We start from the raw sequence: 18,790 nt of genomic DNA on the forward strand, positions 1-18,790 counted from the left end.
GATTACAACAGCATCAAGACCTTGCTGGACGCCTTGAAGTATGATGAGTACGGCTGGGAGGTCATAGGAGACTTCAAAATGGTGGCATTCCTGATGGGTCTCCAAGGCGGTTTTACCAAGTTTCCCTGCTATCTTTGCCTTTGGGACAGCAGGGACACCAAGGCGCACTACCACAGGTTGGACTGGCCACAGCGGACCGAGTTCTCTGTGGGGAGGAACAATGTCAAGTGGGAGCCACTTGTGGACCCCCGGAAGGTGCTGATGCCACCACTGCACATCAAATTGGGCCTTATGAAACAATTTGTCAGAGCTCTAGATAAGGAGTCGGCAGCCTTCAAGTACCTTCAAGACTTCTTCCCTAAGCTGTCTGAGGCAAAGGTCAAAGCCGGTGTCTTCGTCGGACCACAGATAAAGAAGATCCTGGAGTGCAATGAATTCCCCAAGAAGCTCACTAGTAAGGAGAAAGCGGCTTGGAACAGCTTTGTCACAGTGGTTTGGGGCTTCCTGGGCAATCACAAGGCCGAAAACTATGTGGAGCTGGTTGAGACTCTGAAGAACTACGGCACAATGGGCTGTAGGATGTTCCTCAAAGTCCATATCCTTGATGCTCATCTTGATAAATTCAAGGAGAACATGGGAGCGTACTCGGAGGAGCAAGGCGAGCGCTTCCACCAGGATATACTGGACTTTGAACGCCGCTACCAAGGACAGTATAACGAGAACGTGATGGGAGACTACATTTGGGGGCTGATTCGTGAAAGTGATTTACAGTATAATCGTAAATCTCGAAAAACTACTCACTTCTAAATCTTTTGTAGTCATTTTTGTATTACTTTAGTATAAATACATGTTCATTTGGATTCATATGTTGTTTTTTTCTGACTTTATGTGAACGAAAAGACACAAATTCGCCCGTTTTCTCATTGGAAATAGGTCAATTTCAAAATATCACTGTCCTGGTCACAAAAGCAAAGTTTGTGGGGAATAATAGCCATTTTCTATACTTTTGAGGCATTTTGAGGAGAACATGCAAACTCCACACAGACAGTATCCTAGGCCGGATTCGAACCTAGGACCCTGGTGAGGCAGCAGCGCTAACCACTATGCCACCGTGCTGCCACTCAAAGATCAGTTCATCAATAATAATATATATGAATTAATACATCCAGTATTATATCATAAAAGTAACATTTGAAAAACAGTTTTAACAAGGAACTTGACTTTTTTTGGCATACCCTGCAAAAGTTGTCCATTTTTAAATTTGCTGTATATTCTACAGTGGTTTACCATGCTTTTTGTTTTACATTGTCCACCTATGCTTTTCAGCTCTTTGCTTAGACTTCGCTATGCTTTAGACTCCTTTTAGGTAGCTGTTTTGCCCTTTCTGTCTAAATCCAGTCAGCTGATCCTTTATGTTTTTTATATTCCAAACACTGGCCTGCCACAAAACCAGCTGTAATTTTAGATTTCATATTATCTTCCTCAGAAGATCCAGATGCCCAACGTTTCAGTATTTATTACGGGGAGTATTTGTAATTTCTAATTCATGATTTATATTGAATGGTGGCTATTCATCTGCACAGCATATGCTGCTAAACGTAGCAGACACCGCTGCTCCTGTCTTGTTGAGTAAGTTGCCATGGAAATGAATAAGCAAAAAATTAATAACCTTGAAGCTATCCTGTATCTGACGTAAATAAGCGTGCAGAATTGTAACCTTTAGAATTGTCTTGTTTATGTTCTCTCGGACTGTAAACAGATATGTTTTCTACGATATTGAAGGTGCTGGGCGAATACTGTAGAATTATACTGTTTTTCAAAATGTCCATTTATTTTTCAGTGTGAATTACTGAAATGTTTGCTATTTGTGATCGGCATTTAAAAATGGAAAACTGTGTTCTACTGAAGCCAGTTTGTTACCAGCCTGGCTAAGCGCCAGTGACTCTCCAAAATCTGTAAGGAGTTGATGCTGGATAGTAATATGGAGCCGCGTGCTATTTGAAAAGCCCTCTGTATCACTCCCTTTCTGGTCATGGCTTGTCATCTGTCGCTAGCAGCACAGGAGCACGTTATCGGACACTTTAATCAGATAAGCTGCGTTGGATTTGTTTCGTCAGTTTCCATTTATATTAACAACTGCTGATTTTCCACTTTTTTTAAAAGAAGTCCTATGTAAGAGATATAAAGTCCTACGTAGCAGAGCACCTGGTATCCAGAGTTATATTTGACAAATAAATTTAAAGCTTGTTTCTTTGATCAAGCTGAGATACAGGTTTTTATCTGGTCATGGTGATACAAGAAAAAAAAAGTAAAATACTGTAAAGCTATAAGTATTTGCGACCAAAATATTTGGCGAATCACACCCATAAAACCTATTTTACTCCAGTAATGTTGGCGACCTGTTGCAATATACAAAGTATGTATTGTTAGTGGAATTTGATATTCGTGCCAAAAATCTTTGCATCTTTGACCCCTTGCTGATGCAACCACTTAGTGATGAGGAGGAGATGAGCAGATGAACTTCGCTCCCCTGCCAAGCCAATCTCCTCTTTCTGAACCTATGCAGGGGCGCCTAACCAGTGGGGTCCCTCAGCCAACCCAGCACTGCCAGGATTCGAACCAGCATTCTCCTGATCGCATGACTCACACTGCACTCCAGCACGGTATTGAGGTCTCTCAGCCAACCCAGCACTGCCAGGATTCGAACCAGCATTCTCCTGATCGCGTGACTCACACTGCACTCCAGCACGGTATTGAGGTCTATCAGCCAACCCAGCACTGCCAGGATTCGAACCAGCATTCTCCTGATCGCGTGACCCACACTGCACTCCAGCACAGTATTGAGGTCTCTCAGCCAACCCAGCACTGCCAGGATTCGAACCAGCATTCTCCTGATCGCGTGACTCACACTGCACTCCAGCACGGTATTGAGGTCTCTCAGCCAACCCAGCACTGCCAGGATTCGAACCAGCATTCTCCTGATCGCATGACTCACACTGCACTCCAGCACGGTATTGAGGTCTCTCAGCCAACCCAGCACTGCCAGGATTCGAACCAGCATTCTCCTGATCGCGTGACTCACACTGCACTCCAGCACGGTATTGAGGTCTCTCAGCCAACCCAGCACTGCCAGGATTCGAACCAGCATTCTCCTGATCACATGACTCACACTGCACTCCAGCACGGTATTGAGGTCTCTCAGCCAACCCAGCACTGCCAGGATTCGAACCAGCATTCTCCTGATCGCGTGACTCACACTGCACTCCAGCACGGTATTGAGGTCTCTCAGCCAACCCAGCACTGCCAGGATTCGAACCAGCGATATTTATATTTTGTATATATATTTTACTATGGTAACAGATGGCTGACCAATTAGACTTAAGGATTTAGCATGGTGTGTGTGTGTGTGAGTGTGTGTGTGTGTTTGTGTGTGTGTAAATGTCTCTGATTAATGTAATTTTGGATGTGTCCTTGCTGCTATGAGGGTGGATAATTTACCATACATTTGCATTGTGATAATTATTATTGTACATATTATTTTAGTAGTCTTCTTAATATTTGTATATGACTGTACTGTAAAAGCGTGCTGTATGAATACACCTGCTGTATGTGTTCCTGTCGTTATTTATGGTGGGGTGTGCTTATAAAACAATCTGTTACACTACCCTTGTACTGGACCTGTACTGTACTAAAATAAACAAACCCAAATCTCAGGAGCCCTCAGATCATGTTTAAATGAATGGGAGTTTTTTTTTTTTGCTCATCAGCCTTGTTTAAACCACCATTAGGAGAGTACAGCATACACAATAAAGAGGATAGACTGTTTAGCCCCTCTGTTCTGTAGTCCGAGGCGGAGATAAGGGGGTTGAAAATGTATTCCCCACAAAGGAGATTCCGTCTCGTTTTTACTGCAGTAACACACAGGGCACATTCGTGTAGTGTGTGTACTGATTCCGTCTCGTTTTTACTGCAGTAACACACAGGGCACATTCGTGTAGTGTGTGTACTGATTCCGTCTCGTTTTTATTGCAGTAACACACAGGGCACATTCGTGTAGTGTGTGTACTGATTCCGTCTCGTTTTTATTGCAGTATCACACAGGGCACATTCGTGTAGTGTGTGTACTGATTCCGTCTCGTTTTTACTGCAGTAACACACAGGGCACATTCGTGTAGTGTGTGTACTGATTCCGTCTCGTTTTTACTGCAGTAACACACAGGGCACATTCGTGTAGTGTGTGTACTGATTCCGTCTCGTTTTTACTGCAGTAACACACAGGGCACATTCGTGTAGTGTGTGTACTTTTCTAATTGAAGAGCAGGTCATTGATTGTTGTGATGTGATTACGGTTTAAAAACATGTTTTTTTTACATCATTTTAAGAAGGTTATTACCTCACAAGCCCTGGTTGAAAATGTCAGCTGTTTGGGTGTTCTGTTGTTAGTTTTACATGCAAAGGCACCAACAAGTCTGCTAAGAAATAAATAAATAACTACCCCCCCCCCCCTTTATATTATGATAAAACAATAGTTTACATATGGCATGTTTAGTTTGCGCTGTATAGGCTAATTAGTTTGAGCTGCATTAGTGTTCAGAAAGCTTCTAGGAGGGGGGTAACGTAATCTAAACACACCGATAAACCAACAAGGCTGTCTTTTGGAGAAGCGGGGTGTACAGAAATCTAAACTAGGGAGTACACATTCCCCCAGACACTGAACATGACTGTGGAACACTGTCTGCAGCTTTGATTACTAACGAACGGGCTGGCTCATGACTCATTTCTGGGACGGTACTGAGCACACCACACTGCATCACATCTTTCAGCGGTTTGAACAGCTGCTTAATACAACGTGAACGTGTTCCCCTTACGCTGGGGTACCCCATTGCTTTTTTTATGATTGGTTTGCTGTCCTATATAAAACCCCGCCCTTATTGAATATCGACCACCGATTGGCTTAGAATTCCATGAATCACACTGAACAACACAGACTGCTCCTCCTCCCCCTCCCTTGGTGGAAAACTGCCGGAGTGGAAGTTTTTCGATCGCAGTTGGATTTGAAACAGGCTTTGCAATGAGTGGGTATATATACAGACATACCCATTCCATATAAACCATTATTATTCAAATCATTATTTTTAGAATAAATAAAACCATACTTCCAGCAGTTGAGTTATTCTACAGATTTCCAAGGAGAATATTTAAACTTAATATACATCCCACAGGCTTAGTTAAAATCGCCTGCTGACTGTCTGATTTGTTCATATGCATGCACCGTTAACTTACCGTCACTATTTCCATCGGATAAATAAAGGAATGGTTTGCGTTTTATGTTGCTTTAAATATAGATTATTGTTAGACGCGACGTGCAGCTGCAGGGATTCAGTTGAGGATGTGAACAAACTGGGCAATGAAAAACGAAATTGCACAGAAGGAAATGACAGTAGCTAAATTCAGCCTGTTGGAATAAAACGAGACTGCGTTCGCCTGGTGAGGTAATTCAGAACTGTGTTCTTGTTATATTGAACAGCGGAAAAGTGCAGTGAGATTGCGACTGGAAAAATTGATGCATTCTCTCTTATGTGGAACACGGTTATTGCTGTACTAAACTAAGTACGACTTTTTTATTTTAATTTTTTTAGGTCTATCCAAAATTAAAGATAGACAACTATTGAAAGATACTCAAACGCAACGCTTTTGTGGTAGCAGATCGACGCCTAAGTACTTGGAGTTCATGTTAGTTTTTGCTTTTTGGACGGCGACGTGGGACCCTCAGCAATCGCCAGAATTTGGGAAATGCTCAAATCAAATGTAGAGTGAGTGAACAAGGATGTGTATCATGACCATGCGGTCGACTGACTGCTGTGCAAATCTCAACACTTTAATAAATTATGAACGGAACCGAACAAAGCAACAGAAGAAGGGGCACTGACCAGGGACAGCACATCATCCCGCGGAACTGTCGACTCGTCAGCCTCCTCTGCCTTCACTGTGTGCAAGGTAAATTCAATCTGTAGCCTGGTGGCATTGACTAATCCAATGCATTAAAAATAACATCAATAGCTGACTTGATGCCTTACGTCAATTAGGAACTTCTGTTATTAAGCTTTTTAAAATTATAGTCAAGTTATTTTGATTAGGTTATCACCAAAATTAGGTCAGTTCACCACAATAGGCGTTTTTAGCCCCAACACACACACCCATTCTCACCATGTGAAGCATGGGTTATACATGTCTTGTACTCACCCAACACACACCCTGGAACGCGCTTCTCTATCGCATGCTGTTGCTGTATCATCAACCACAAGGAAACGCCAACCCAGAATGTGGTCCACTGAGCGGGAATGACAATCTGTTAAGCCCCAAGACGTTTTACGGATCAAACTTCAGATAGATGCATCACAACAAAAACCTTGGGCTTGCCTTTAGTGTGAAATCACGTATCTGTGTACAATTTAGTAAGTGCAGTAGGTACTGAGTGCCAAGTTGTAACCATTAGTTAATAATATTCACACTGCATAGCTCAATCACTCCACTTCAGGTACTGTTAATAATATTCACACTGCATAGCTCAATCACTCCACTTCAGGTACTGTTAATAATATTCACACTGCATAGCTCAATCACTCCACTTCAGGTACTGTTAATAATATTCACACTGCATAGCTCAATTACTCCACTTCAGGTACTGTTAATAATATTCACACTGCATAGCTCAATCACTCCACTTCAGGTACTGTTAATAATATTCACACTGCATAGCTCAATCACTCCACTTCAGGTACTGTTAATAATATTCACACTGCATAGCTCAATCACTCCACTTCAGGTACTGTTAATAATATTCACACTGCATAGCTCAATCACTCCACTTCAGGTACTGTTAATAATATTCACACTGCATAGCTCAATCACTCCACTTCAGGTACTGTTAATAATATATTCACACTGCATAGCTCAGTCACTCCACTTCAGGTACTGTTAATAATATTCACACTGCATAGCTCAGTCACTCCACTTCAGGTACTGTTAATAATATTCACACTGCATAGCTCAATCACTCCACTTCAGGTACTGTTTCTGGGTTATTGTGAGTTTGTACTGGCTTTCAGCTACACCTGTGTTCCTTGATTTACGGGTTGGGGTTGCAGTCAGTATAAAGGGTTTTGGAGGTTTCCTGAATGGAACCTGATGTGAAGTCTAATTCTTGAGTGTTTTGTTCTTCAGGATTCTTTACATGGTCCTAGTTATCAGTGTATACTTTATTTTAGTAATTGATTTACAGCTTAATTATCAACAAGCTAGTAATATAAAACTTGTGAATACTGTGCTTTACAGTATATTCTGTGCATTGAAAAAAAAAATAATACATATATCAGTAGAAATGGCAAAAAGTAGAAAAAAACCAAACAAAACAGAATTGACTGCATTTCAAGCCTCAGCAATAATAAAGACAAACTGGTCTGCCTGGATAGATCAAGTTTCATTATACAGTACTGTATTTTCTGGATGATTTCCCCTCAGATATGGACACATGTCATTTGTATATTCCCATTCATTTCACTCTTCCTTCTTTGATAGCCAGTGCTCCACTCCGCTTCATTTGAATATCTGCTAGATTCATTGCAACTGGAAAAGAGGAAGAAAAACTACTGATAGGCAAACACTCTGTGAACAGTGCTTACCGCACAGACACCAGAGCTGCTGCACTCTTCTATTGAGACAGTATTGAGACAGCCTGTGTTTATTGCTGCCCCCTCAGTGCTCCCCATGCTCTTGTGTTCAAGATCTTTGGCTTCTTTGCTTGTATTTTTTTTTATACCACAAGCCTGGGATACATGTTTGTGATTCCACTTCAGTGGGATAACATAAGTGGAATACCATACTTACCTGGATTAGTTTGCAATGTGCCTTTGCTTCCATTCCAGTTCAGCTGAAATTCAGCACAGAGTTGTGCTTCGCTAGTTCAAACAATACTGCCACCGATACAGGATTTATAACAACTTTAAAATGTCTGGAATCATTTCACATTTCTATTGTTGTTTTGCTTTGGGCCCCGATTTCCTTGAGAACAAGTTTAGTCAAGAAATGCCAGTTACTGCCCTGCCTGCGTGTGACTTAACCTTCATTAACACCTGGAACGGCGCACATTGACAGACAGAGCTCAAGGTTCTATCTAAAAAGACAGTTGCGAAGAGGCCAAGTAAAGGGCATGTTATTGCTGTGTATTGCTAGTATAAACAGAATATTGAATGATCGTTCATGGTAACGGTTTCATTCCCCTTAGGAGAAGGTCCTTGCATGCACCACTCGCCCATGTTGGGGCTCGTGGTTTACTGGGTCATCCTCCTGCAGGGAATGAAAACCCTATACCATGTACGATCATTCAGTATCCTCTGTGTAATTCTAACCATTCTTGTCTTGTCATACCCCCTTCCCCAATGTTGACCAAGATCCCATTTATACCAGAGGGGCTTTTACAGGGAATCCGGTGCTGCACCTGTACAGGAAACACATTGCAAACTGAAGGCTTGCATTTTTAGCACTGCCTGTGCTGTTATCAGTTTAACACATTGTACAGCTTCTCTATTTGAGAAGTCAAACTTCCAGTTAACTTCTAATGCTGGTACAGTGTGGTGTAGATTATATATAAACCTATGCATTTCAGATTGCCTTTGCATACTTGTCTGTGCAGAAAATAGCTGTATATAAATAGCATACAAATTAACATTACAGCTAAAATCAGCAATATGCGCAGTTACAACTGCATGACTTAGATTGCAGTGTCTCATGCACACTTGGCAATAGAAAAAAAACAAGCAGGATATTTAAGTTCTCTGAGCAGTCTATCCAAAAAAGAGGCACTGACTGGACTAGCAAGAATTGAGAGGACATACAGTGATGGTAAAGACAAAAGTGCCTGCATGGTGAAGCATGTTTAATTGTGTTTGGGGAAAATAATTTTACAGCAGAAGTACTGTGCATGTTGATGCTGCAATGCTGGTATGCAGGATGGGTGTGAAGGGGGTGCTGCAATGCTGGTATGCAGTATGGGTGTGAAGGGGGTACTGCAATGATAGTGGGGACTGCAGTTTGGCATGGATTGCATATGTGCTCGACTTCTTCAAGAAAAGGAAATGTCAACTGCTTTCCTATCCATTTTCACCCCCTTGAGAGCACTGGATCCCATCTGTTACATACAGCTATTAAAAAAATAATGTGTGTGTGTGTGTATATATATATCTATATAATACATGGATGAATGCTATATTTGCATCCTGAGCCATTAAAAAAAGGCATAATACCACAGTAGTGACGTCAAAAAGTGATAATTCCTCTAGAGGAAAATATACTTGAACTTTGACCCATTCGACGCCTCGAGACCATCACTTTCAATTGAAACACAACATGTCTCGTTTTCAATCACTCGACAACACCCACAGTACAGAAATGTTCATTAATGATCAATAAAATGAGAATACGTTAACAAAAATGATTTTAAGCTGGTACATTTGTATCTCAGAGAAACTGGAGAAATGGATAACGACATAGAACGTCTGTACAGCACTGAAACACTACGTTTAAAAAAAAAAAAACTGTAGTGCTGAACCTCGTCTTCTTTAATATTAGCATCACAAGGGTATCCATGTATTATACAAAATAATAGATGGGCCTCTTCAGTGAGTTACAGGAAAACAATTCCATCTCAGGTTTCTGTGACAGTTTATAAATTACTTGACCTTTGGTCTCGTAATTTATGATGTCACAGAAACCCTAGATGAAATTATTTTCCTGTAACTCACTGAAGCCCATCTATTATTCTCTCTCTCTCTATATATAATGTTTTTCAGTTTTGTCATCATTGCCATCAGATATACTTGTAATATTTTTCTTGCCAGTTTTTATTTGATTATTTATGTATTTATTTGTTTGTTTAAATTCCCAATTATTATCTGTATCCTCGGCTCACTGCTTGCAACATTACCTGAGCATGACACCATCAGTCCATCTCTACTCTCCTAACATTACCTGATCATGACACCATCAGTCCATCTCTACTCTCCTAACATTACCTGATCATGACACCATCAGTCCATCTCTACTCTCCTAACGTTACCTGATCATGACACCATCAGTCCATCTCTACTCTCCTGACATTACGTGAGCATGACACCATCAGTCCATCTCTTCTCTCCTGACATTACCTGATCATGACACCATCAGTCCATCTCTACTCTCCTGACATTACCAGAGCACTGGACCATCAGTCCATCTCTTCTCTCCTAACATTACCTGAGCATGACACCATCAGTCCATCTCTACTCTCCTAACATTACCTGAGCATGACACCATCAGTCCATCTCTACTCTCCTGACATTACCTGATCATGACACCATCAGTCCATCTCTACTCTCCTAACATTACCTGATCATGACACCATCAGTCCATCTCTACTCTCCTAACATTACCTGAGCATGACACCATCAGTCCATCTCTACTCTCCTGACATTACGTGAGCATGACACCATCAGTCCATCTCTACTCTCCTGACATTACCTGAGCATGACACCATCAGTCCATCTCTACTCTCCTGACATTATGTGAGCATGACACCATCAGTCCATCTCTACTCTTCTCACATTACCTGATCATGACACCATCAGTCCATCTCTACTCTCCTAACATTACCTGAGCATGACACCATCAGTCCATCTCTACTCTCCTGACATTACCTGATCATGACACCATCAGTCCATCTCTACTCTCCTAACATTACCTGATCATGACACCATCAGTCCATCTCTACTCTTCTATCATTACCTGAGCATGACACCATCAGTCCATCTCTACTATCCTAACATTACCTGATCATGACACCATCAGTCCATCTCTACTCTCCTAACGTTACCTGATCATGACACCATCAGTCCATCTCTACTCTCCTGACATTACGTGAGCATGACACCATCAGTCCATCTCTACTCTCCTGACATTACCTGAGCATGACACCATCAGTCCATCTCTACTCTCTCAACATTATCTGAGCTCACTGCAGTCTGAACCGCTGACACTAAAAACATTGTGTGCTTTCTTAAATTGCCGCCACACTGTAGCACAAATTAAAACCAGCACAAATGTATCTTGAACTGAAAAAGAGCATTTGCTGGGTTTTTAGCTCATGGGCTCTAATAAAAATACATTTGTTGGCTCTTTGTATCAATTTTAATTGATGACAGAAGCCATTAAAACAGTTCATTACGCTGTGCTATGAAGCTGTGATTATTGTTTTTACAGGGAACAGATGTTCTCATTTACAGGCTTACAGAAAGGAGGGTTTAAACTTTACACATATTTGCAGCCCAAACCCTTGGCCATTGAACTGAAAGTACTGTATGATTACAAGTGTTAAGGATTAATATTATATTACATTATATACCGTAAAACTTCAAATAATTGCCAGGTCTCAAATAATTGCCTGTCTCCGAAACGCGGCGGGTCTGCTGGCAAATATTGTAAATAAACACCGGGTCTCTATTAAACGCCGGGTCTCTGTCATTGCCATTGAAGCTGAGGAAGATGAGGAGGAGCTTGAGCGTAATGAACTGCTAGTGACATCAGCATCGTAGTGACAGCGATGAAAGTGACTCTCAGGATTAATAAATAATAATCATAGGAAACGTAATTTAAGGTAGGCCTTAAATTACGAAACAGTGCAGTTATTACAGTATTAAAAGTTCTGATAATTTTAAGTGTGCTGAAATAGGCCAGATACAAACCTCTTGGTGTGTTTTGTTGTATTAACAATGTACAAGTTTGAGATTAAACAATAAATTATTTTTGATAATGATGCTTATTGCTTTTATTGTTCATTTTTAAAAACATTTTAGAAGCTTGTATTATTATTATTATTATTATTATTATTATTATTATTATTATTATTATTATTATTAACATTTGTAGATCTAATTCCGTTTTTAAATAAAAATTCGTACTTCTGCTTGTTCCTTTTCCAACGCTTTGCGTACCATATCCATGTTAACCAGTGTATATAAAAAGACAGTAATAATACTTTCACTTTATACTTGACGGTGTACAATACAATGTAATTTTGTTATAAAACAAAACTGTTACTTAGTTCCCACTGACACACAACCTTGTAACAAAGTTGCTGGAATGTTTAAATTGAGTTCCGATGTTGCTACAAGGTTGTGTGTTAGCGGCTTCTCAATGACCACATGAAGCATATGAAGCTAACAATGTAATATAAATACTGGTCTCAAATAATTGCCGGTCTCCAATATGTGCTTGGTCTGCTGGCAAATATTGTAAATAAACGCCAGGGGCGTTTAATTGAAGTTTTACGGTATTATCCTGACATTCTATCTATCTATCTATCTATCTATCTATCTATCTATCTATCTATCTATCTATATATATATATATATATATATATATATATATATATATATATATATATATGCATGTCTAATTCTGTAATGTTGGCTGACCCATGTGTCTAATTTTACATGCCAAGCATTGGATGTTGACAGGAAGGGGTGAGAAAAGTGGTATAGGGGAACATTCAGTGAAGCCACATGGGATTAACACACTGAAGTGCCATGGTGATTTAGCATGTTACAACTCTAGAATTCTAACACTCATGACAAGGATGTGAGCTACAAACCTCAGCTGTGACACTAAGTAACCCTGGGAAGTGGCAAGATGTTTATTCCATCCGCTTTGGCCATTCATTCCACTGTCCAAAATGGGGTAAAAAACCAGCTGCTTTATGCATGTAATGAACTATGAATAACATCACATTCAATTAAATAAAGGCTAGAGTAATATAGCTATTCTTGGCTGACTGTTAGCCATGCTGTTGTACGATGACCCACTTCCAACCAAAATAGTTACAATAAACAAAACATTTCCACTCACAAGGCTTCTAGTTCCCAGATTGCTAGTCATGCTGGCTGGAGGTTGTCATGCTGGCTGGAGGTTGTCATGCTGGCTGGAGGTTGTCATGCTGCCTGGAGGTTGTCATGCTGGCTGGAGGTTGTCATGCTGGCTGGAGGTTGTCATGCTGCCTGGAGGTTGTCATGCTGGCTGGAGGTTGTCATGCTGGCTGGAGGTTGTCATGCTGGCTGGAGGTTGTCATGCTGCCTGGAGGTTGTCATGCTGGCTGGAGGTTGTCATGCTGGCTGGAGGTTGTCATGCTGGCTGGAGGTTGTTTTCCCAGACTGTGGCTTGTGCTGCAGTTTCCCTCTTTTAAAGAGCTCCGAACTCCGTTTCTCCAGAAGAGACCCCAGCTGTCCGGCAGCTTTCCAATGAGCACCTTGCCCAACAGCAATGGCTTACCTTATTAGACAGTGGTGGGGAGGAACACATGCAATGCATTGCTTTGACCTTACTTGTCATGATTGAGCTGATTCAATTGGACCTGATGGAGATGTGACTTTTTTTAATGATGGACTCAGCACATGGTTTGGCTGCATCAAACACTGTCAAAATGTTCCACACATTTTCATTTCAAATCGAACATCATGACAGGTACAATTTTTGGAATTATTTTGTTGGATTAACCTAACTTTTCAATCTTTTCAAATTGTGTTACCAAGGAGTGAAGTACAGTAAGTAAAAGATAAACTAATAAGATGGCTGCCGTATAGGAAGGCAGTCTCATAATGTTTTGTTCTGAGTGAAACTTTTCTAGTTTGTATTTAATATGACCTAACCTGAAATGCAGGGGTGGCTACTCAACAGAAATCGCTACTGTAACAGGATAAGGGTACATTTTAAATCCTAATTAGTAGATAGTGTCCTTCAGTCTGAGTTGCCATTGAGTGCATAAGGATAATCTCTTTACCAGCACATATTCTCTTTAACAGGTTTCTTGAACAGTCTAAAATGCTCAAAAGTAATTAAAAAAATAAATCGGTATCGTTATTCCACTAAAACCCATGGCTAGCGCTGGAAAAGCCAAGCCTCTTAACATTATAGATCCAAGAAGCAACAATTGTAGACTTTGCCCATTTCCTCACCTTTCAATATGGCCTTTACTGATGTGTATAAAGTTTACTTAATGACTATTGGCTTGTACAGGAGGTCTCACCAGCAGCCTAGCCTGTGATGGGGGTTTCTGGTTCCTTGTGGACTCTTGATGATAAACAGATGTGAATGTCAAAGTGAGATCTTTAACTCTTTCAACTGAACTGAAGAGCAGCATCTGAAGTTGAGCTACTTTATACCATTTCTAATAATGCATTCATCTTCAGCTGTTGCCATGCCAACCTAGTGACACCTCCCACAGATAATGATTTTACACCCGGGAATCAAAACATAGCATCCACCTGAAAACTTTTTTAGCCAATGCTTGACATTTCTGGAGGATTGTGATAAGAAAACGATTGTCACCTTTTCAGAATGGCACTGCACAGCAAAACAGCTTAAGCTTTTTTTAAATATGTAAAGTAGCTGTAAATAACTTTTACAGTCTCGCACATAATTAATTCAAGCATCTTTATCTCAAAATGCACTCACACCATCATCTTGCTGAAGGCCGTACAAATGAAATGGATGTTTTGCTAATTAGTAAATCACAGTACAAACTCACATCAAGTCTGGTAAATAAGACATTTTTTAGAATCCCTTTTTTCTATTCTGATGACAGTGGCTATATATCTAGTCCGGTAATGCATAGTTACGTTTCTGTTCTTGCACTGGTGGTATGTATATTTGTAATACAGTGTTCTCTTTAAGACTGAGGTAGATCTGGGATGCAGGCTTCTGTTGGGAGGGTGCTATTCTGGCCTGGAAGCAGCATAAACGACTGTATAAATGTGGATTGTTTTAATTCGTATCTATATGTTTTAGAACAAATCTGCAACTTTGCAGATGCCAAAATACGTGTGGGTGATCTCATTCATTTAAATACATAGTTAATTATAGACCAGTGACAATCAAAGATTCGAAGCGCACATTCCATGGTGCTATATTGCTTGTTCTGGCAGGGTGCACTCAATTGGGTCTAACTATCCTCGATCAATGAAAGGCATCCCCAGTTACTATTTATTGCAGCCAATCAGAGGGAGTTTATATGGGAAGTAAGGAACACGCGTATGCAGTGCAGGTACTGGTTTTCAGTACATACTGTACATTCATACACTTTGGTTTTCGTTTTTTCTAGTCCAGGGTCACTCTTACTGTCTGCTGAATTAAAGCTTTGTGTGAGAAGGCTATCACCAGACTGTAGAGGACACTGCTGTGTTTCGTTCTATTTCTGTGCTTTAGAATGGCAGTCTCAGAGCTCCCAGCATTCCTGATTTTAGATAAGGTCTGTTTGGGATGTTCATTTGGTAATGGATGAAAGCTTCCAATGGAATTAGGGATAATTGAGCGTTCCGAGAACTACACCGGGTAACAATAGAAAGCTTAATGTTGTATCCCAGGTCAAATAAACACGGTATCCTTTGAATTGACCTTTTTACAAACACTGATGAATACCAGTTCTGTCTGAAAGTCATTGGAGAGTCACAGCTCTTCTAATATTACCCATGTCCCAACGTGCTGTGGGTGTGATGTCTTCAACTGATTTGCATGACCAACATGGCAAGACTGATAGAAGGATAGAAGAGATCATTTCATTTCACTTTCCCACAATACGATGCAAAGAAAAGTTATGCAAGAAGGCTAGCAGATTTGCGTATTATTATATACATTGCCTTAGCAGCAGGCCTCCTGCCTAACCATTGATCCTAGTGGAAAATGCAGCACTGTGGAACTGGGAGGCGATACCAGGGAGTTCTGCTAAACAGTGTGGAGTCCTGGGCTGGCTGGCACAGCGCTTTCACAGTGGCTTGTTTTGAATCTGTTGACAATGTGCAGTTGATGGTAACAGGAAAGTGTGACTTCTTATTGCAAACATCTGACATCATCCTGCAAACCGGAAAGTCACACTGCAGGTTTTCCACATGAAGGGAGCACAAACGCAGGCAAATTAGTGTCCTTTCTTTAGTGTGTTTGTCTAAAGGCTTTGCAGTTGTACAAAAACACAGGGTGCTAGGCACAGATCAGCAGTGCTGGTTCCTTAACAACATGGCATCTGCGTGCCTGTTCCAGCCTGGCTATGGTATGGACCTGGTTTATTTATTCAATATTAAGCTGTTCCCCCATGAGGTTTTAATAATTGCATGCTTTATTTTCATTATGTGGGTGCATTACGAGTTGCATAGCCATTCCATGGTATTGGACTGTATTACACAATGCACAGCTACAATACCATTTTAAAAACCTCACATTTAGTTATTCAGTATTACAGTGAATAAATACTAGGTACTGCCACTAAAATAGAAAATATTTGCACTGTATTGGAAATACAGGGGACAAAGACCCCCAGATCTTGGAAATAACTTCTTTTTGGGTAATTTCCCTTATTCACAATGTTTTTAATTTGCTGTGCAAATACAGTATAAAGAATTGTAAAGGAACTGATATCTGGGCCCATACAAGGTTACAGAAAGCTGTCAGTTTGTCTTGCTTGACGCAGTGAATCCTAGAGTTACACCAGACCCTGGAATATACAGTGCCCTGACATCCAGGAAACAAATATAGAACCTGAACTTTGCTACAGTAGCAACCAACAGTTTAGGCACGTAATGCAAATGCAAGCAGTAAAAGCCATTAGAACGAGTCTCCTGTTCATCTTGTGATTGAATCCACGATGGAGTCAGCCAAGATATACATACCAGGGGCCTCCTGTTCACCTGTGGCTTGAAGATCTGTTGTTTAAAATTGGCTTGCTGGCTGAACCCTGGGTAGCCACAATTGAATCTTGGAGATAAGCCAGCCTAGGAACACAGCTGCAAAACCAATGCCGATGCATTGAAGCACTGCGCTGGCTGTTTTGGTATCTGTTTAGCTGCAGGTCAAGCTGCTCTTCTGTAGATTTATTATTTCACATTCCATTCCAGGTCTCAGGAGTGCATCCTTGTAGAACGCTGCATTCTGGAGAATGGTTATATTAACACTTCATACATTGGAATGGGAGGTAAAGGCCATATAACCCAGGAGATTCAGAGATACCTGGAATACCTGCTCTGTCAACATCATCGTGTACTGCAAGCTCGCCTAATGGTGTATCAGGCCAGTCACAGCACAGGAGCTCAGCTATGTTCAGCTGGCTGTCTTTCAGACACATTCGCTTTTTATTACATTCATGTTAACCCGTTCTGCACTTATAAAAAAACTTTGTAATATCTGCAGAATTATACAGTGTTTGTGAGGCTTTGGACAATATAGAGTAGGCTAGTTTCCAGACTGCATTCCAGCAATTGCCCTGACTGACTAACTTTTCTCACTGTGCACCAGTTAATATGAACCAGACCCGGGTGGGGGTGGGGAGAAAAACATTCCATGTCAGACATCAAGTTGGTTGGTCCACATCATGCAACTATTTCATTAATAGTATTGTAGCTTGCGCGGGGGAAGGCAGCAACAGGGCTGGTAGGTGACATAATCACACACAAAAACATAAGCCCGATATACGCTCCTTACAAAGGAGCTAGCTTTTTTGTACAGCGGTATCGGCGCTATGCTTTTGTGCGAGAGGTGGGTTCGCACCCTCCCTCTGCCTGAGTGTGGATTGTCTCACCTTGTGTAATGCGCCTTCCTGCGTCAACCGAGATCGCTACAGTATCTTAACACCCAAGGAGACACTGATAGAACAATCTCAGCTCTATTAAAATCTGTTAGAGTTTAAATGTGCTGTGCAGTAATTACTTTTAATACAGCATGGCTAACACTGTGCAGATACTAAGTTTAACAGCTGCATTGAAACAGTCCTGACATGAAGGGGTTCTGTGATCTGCAAGCACAGTCCTGACATGAAGGGGTTCAGTGATCTGCAAGCACAGTTCTTTACATTTAAAAACACCCTTACTCAGCCCCCAGGGGTCCTGTTTACTGGCCTGCAGAAATGACACCTTTCTCAGACATTGTGTAATATAATCCATACCTGCAGAGGGGATCGGAGTGGTGACTCATACACCTCTTATTGTGTAATATAATCCATACCTGCAGAGGGGATCGGAGCGGTGACTCATACACCTCTTATTGTGTAATATAATCCATACCTGCAGAGGGGATCGGAGCGGTGACTCATACACCTCTTATTGTGTAATATAATCCATACCTGCAGAGGGGATCGGAGCGGTGACTCATACACCTCTTATTGTGTAATATAATCCATACCTGCAGAGGGGATCGGAGCGGTGACTCATACACCTCTTATTGTGTAATATAATCCATACCTGCAGAGGGGATCGGAGCGGTGACTCATACACCTCTTATTGTGTAATATAATCCATACCTGCAGAGGGGATCGGAGCGGTGACTCTGCACCTCTTATTGTGTAATATAATCCATACCTGCAGAGGGGATCGGAGCGGTGACTCATACACCTCTTATTGTGTAATATAATCCATACCTGCAGAGGGGATCGGAGCGGAGACTCTGCACCTCTTATTGTGTAATATAATCCATACCTGCAGAGGGGATCGGAGCGGTGACTCTGCACCTCTTATTGTGTAATATAATCCATACCTGCAGAGGGGATCGGAGCGGTGACTCATACACCTCTTATTGTGTAATATAATCCATACCTGCAGAGGGGATCGGAGCGGAGACTCTGCACCTCTTATTGTGTAATATAATCCATACCTGCAGAGGGGATCGGAGCGGAGACTCTGCACCTCTTATTGTGTAATATAATCCATACCTGCAGAGGGGATCGGAG

The 18,790-nt window shown here is 41.2% G+C and overlaps 1 protein-coding gene across 2 annotated transcripts in view; it reads left to right on the forward strand.

Moving 5' to 3' along the window:
* Window positions 1-5,058: 5,058 nt before the first annotated feature.
* The window catches only part of LOC117403718 (PDZ domain-containing protein 2-like), a 113,328-nt gene continuing 99,596 nt past the window's right edge, over window positions 5,059-18,790 (forward strand). For both annotated transcript variants that reach the window (XM_058989308.1, XM_058989314.1), the window contains exon 1: window positions 5,059-5,997. The gene's annotated coding sequence lies outside the window, so the exon portion shown is untranslated. The remainder of the gene's footprint in view (window positions 5,998-18,790) is intronic.

Source organism: Acipenser ruthenus, chromosome 2 (genome assembly GCF_902713425.1).
Source record: "Acipenser ruthenus chromosome 2, fAciRut3.2 maternal haplotype, whole genome shotgun sequence".
Lineage (NCBI taxonomy): Eukaryota > Metazoa > Chordata > Actinopteri > Acipenseriformes > Acipenseridae > Acipenser > Acipenser ruthenus.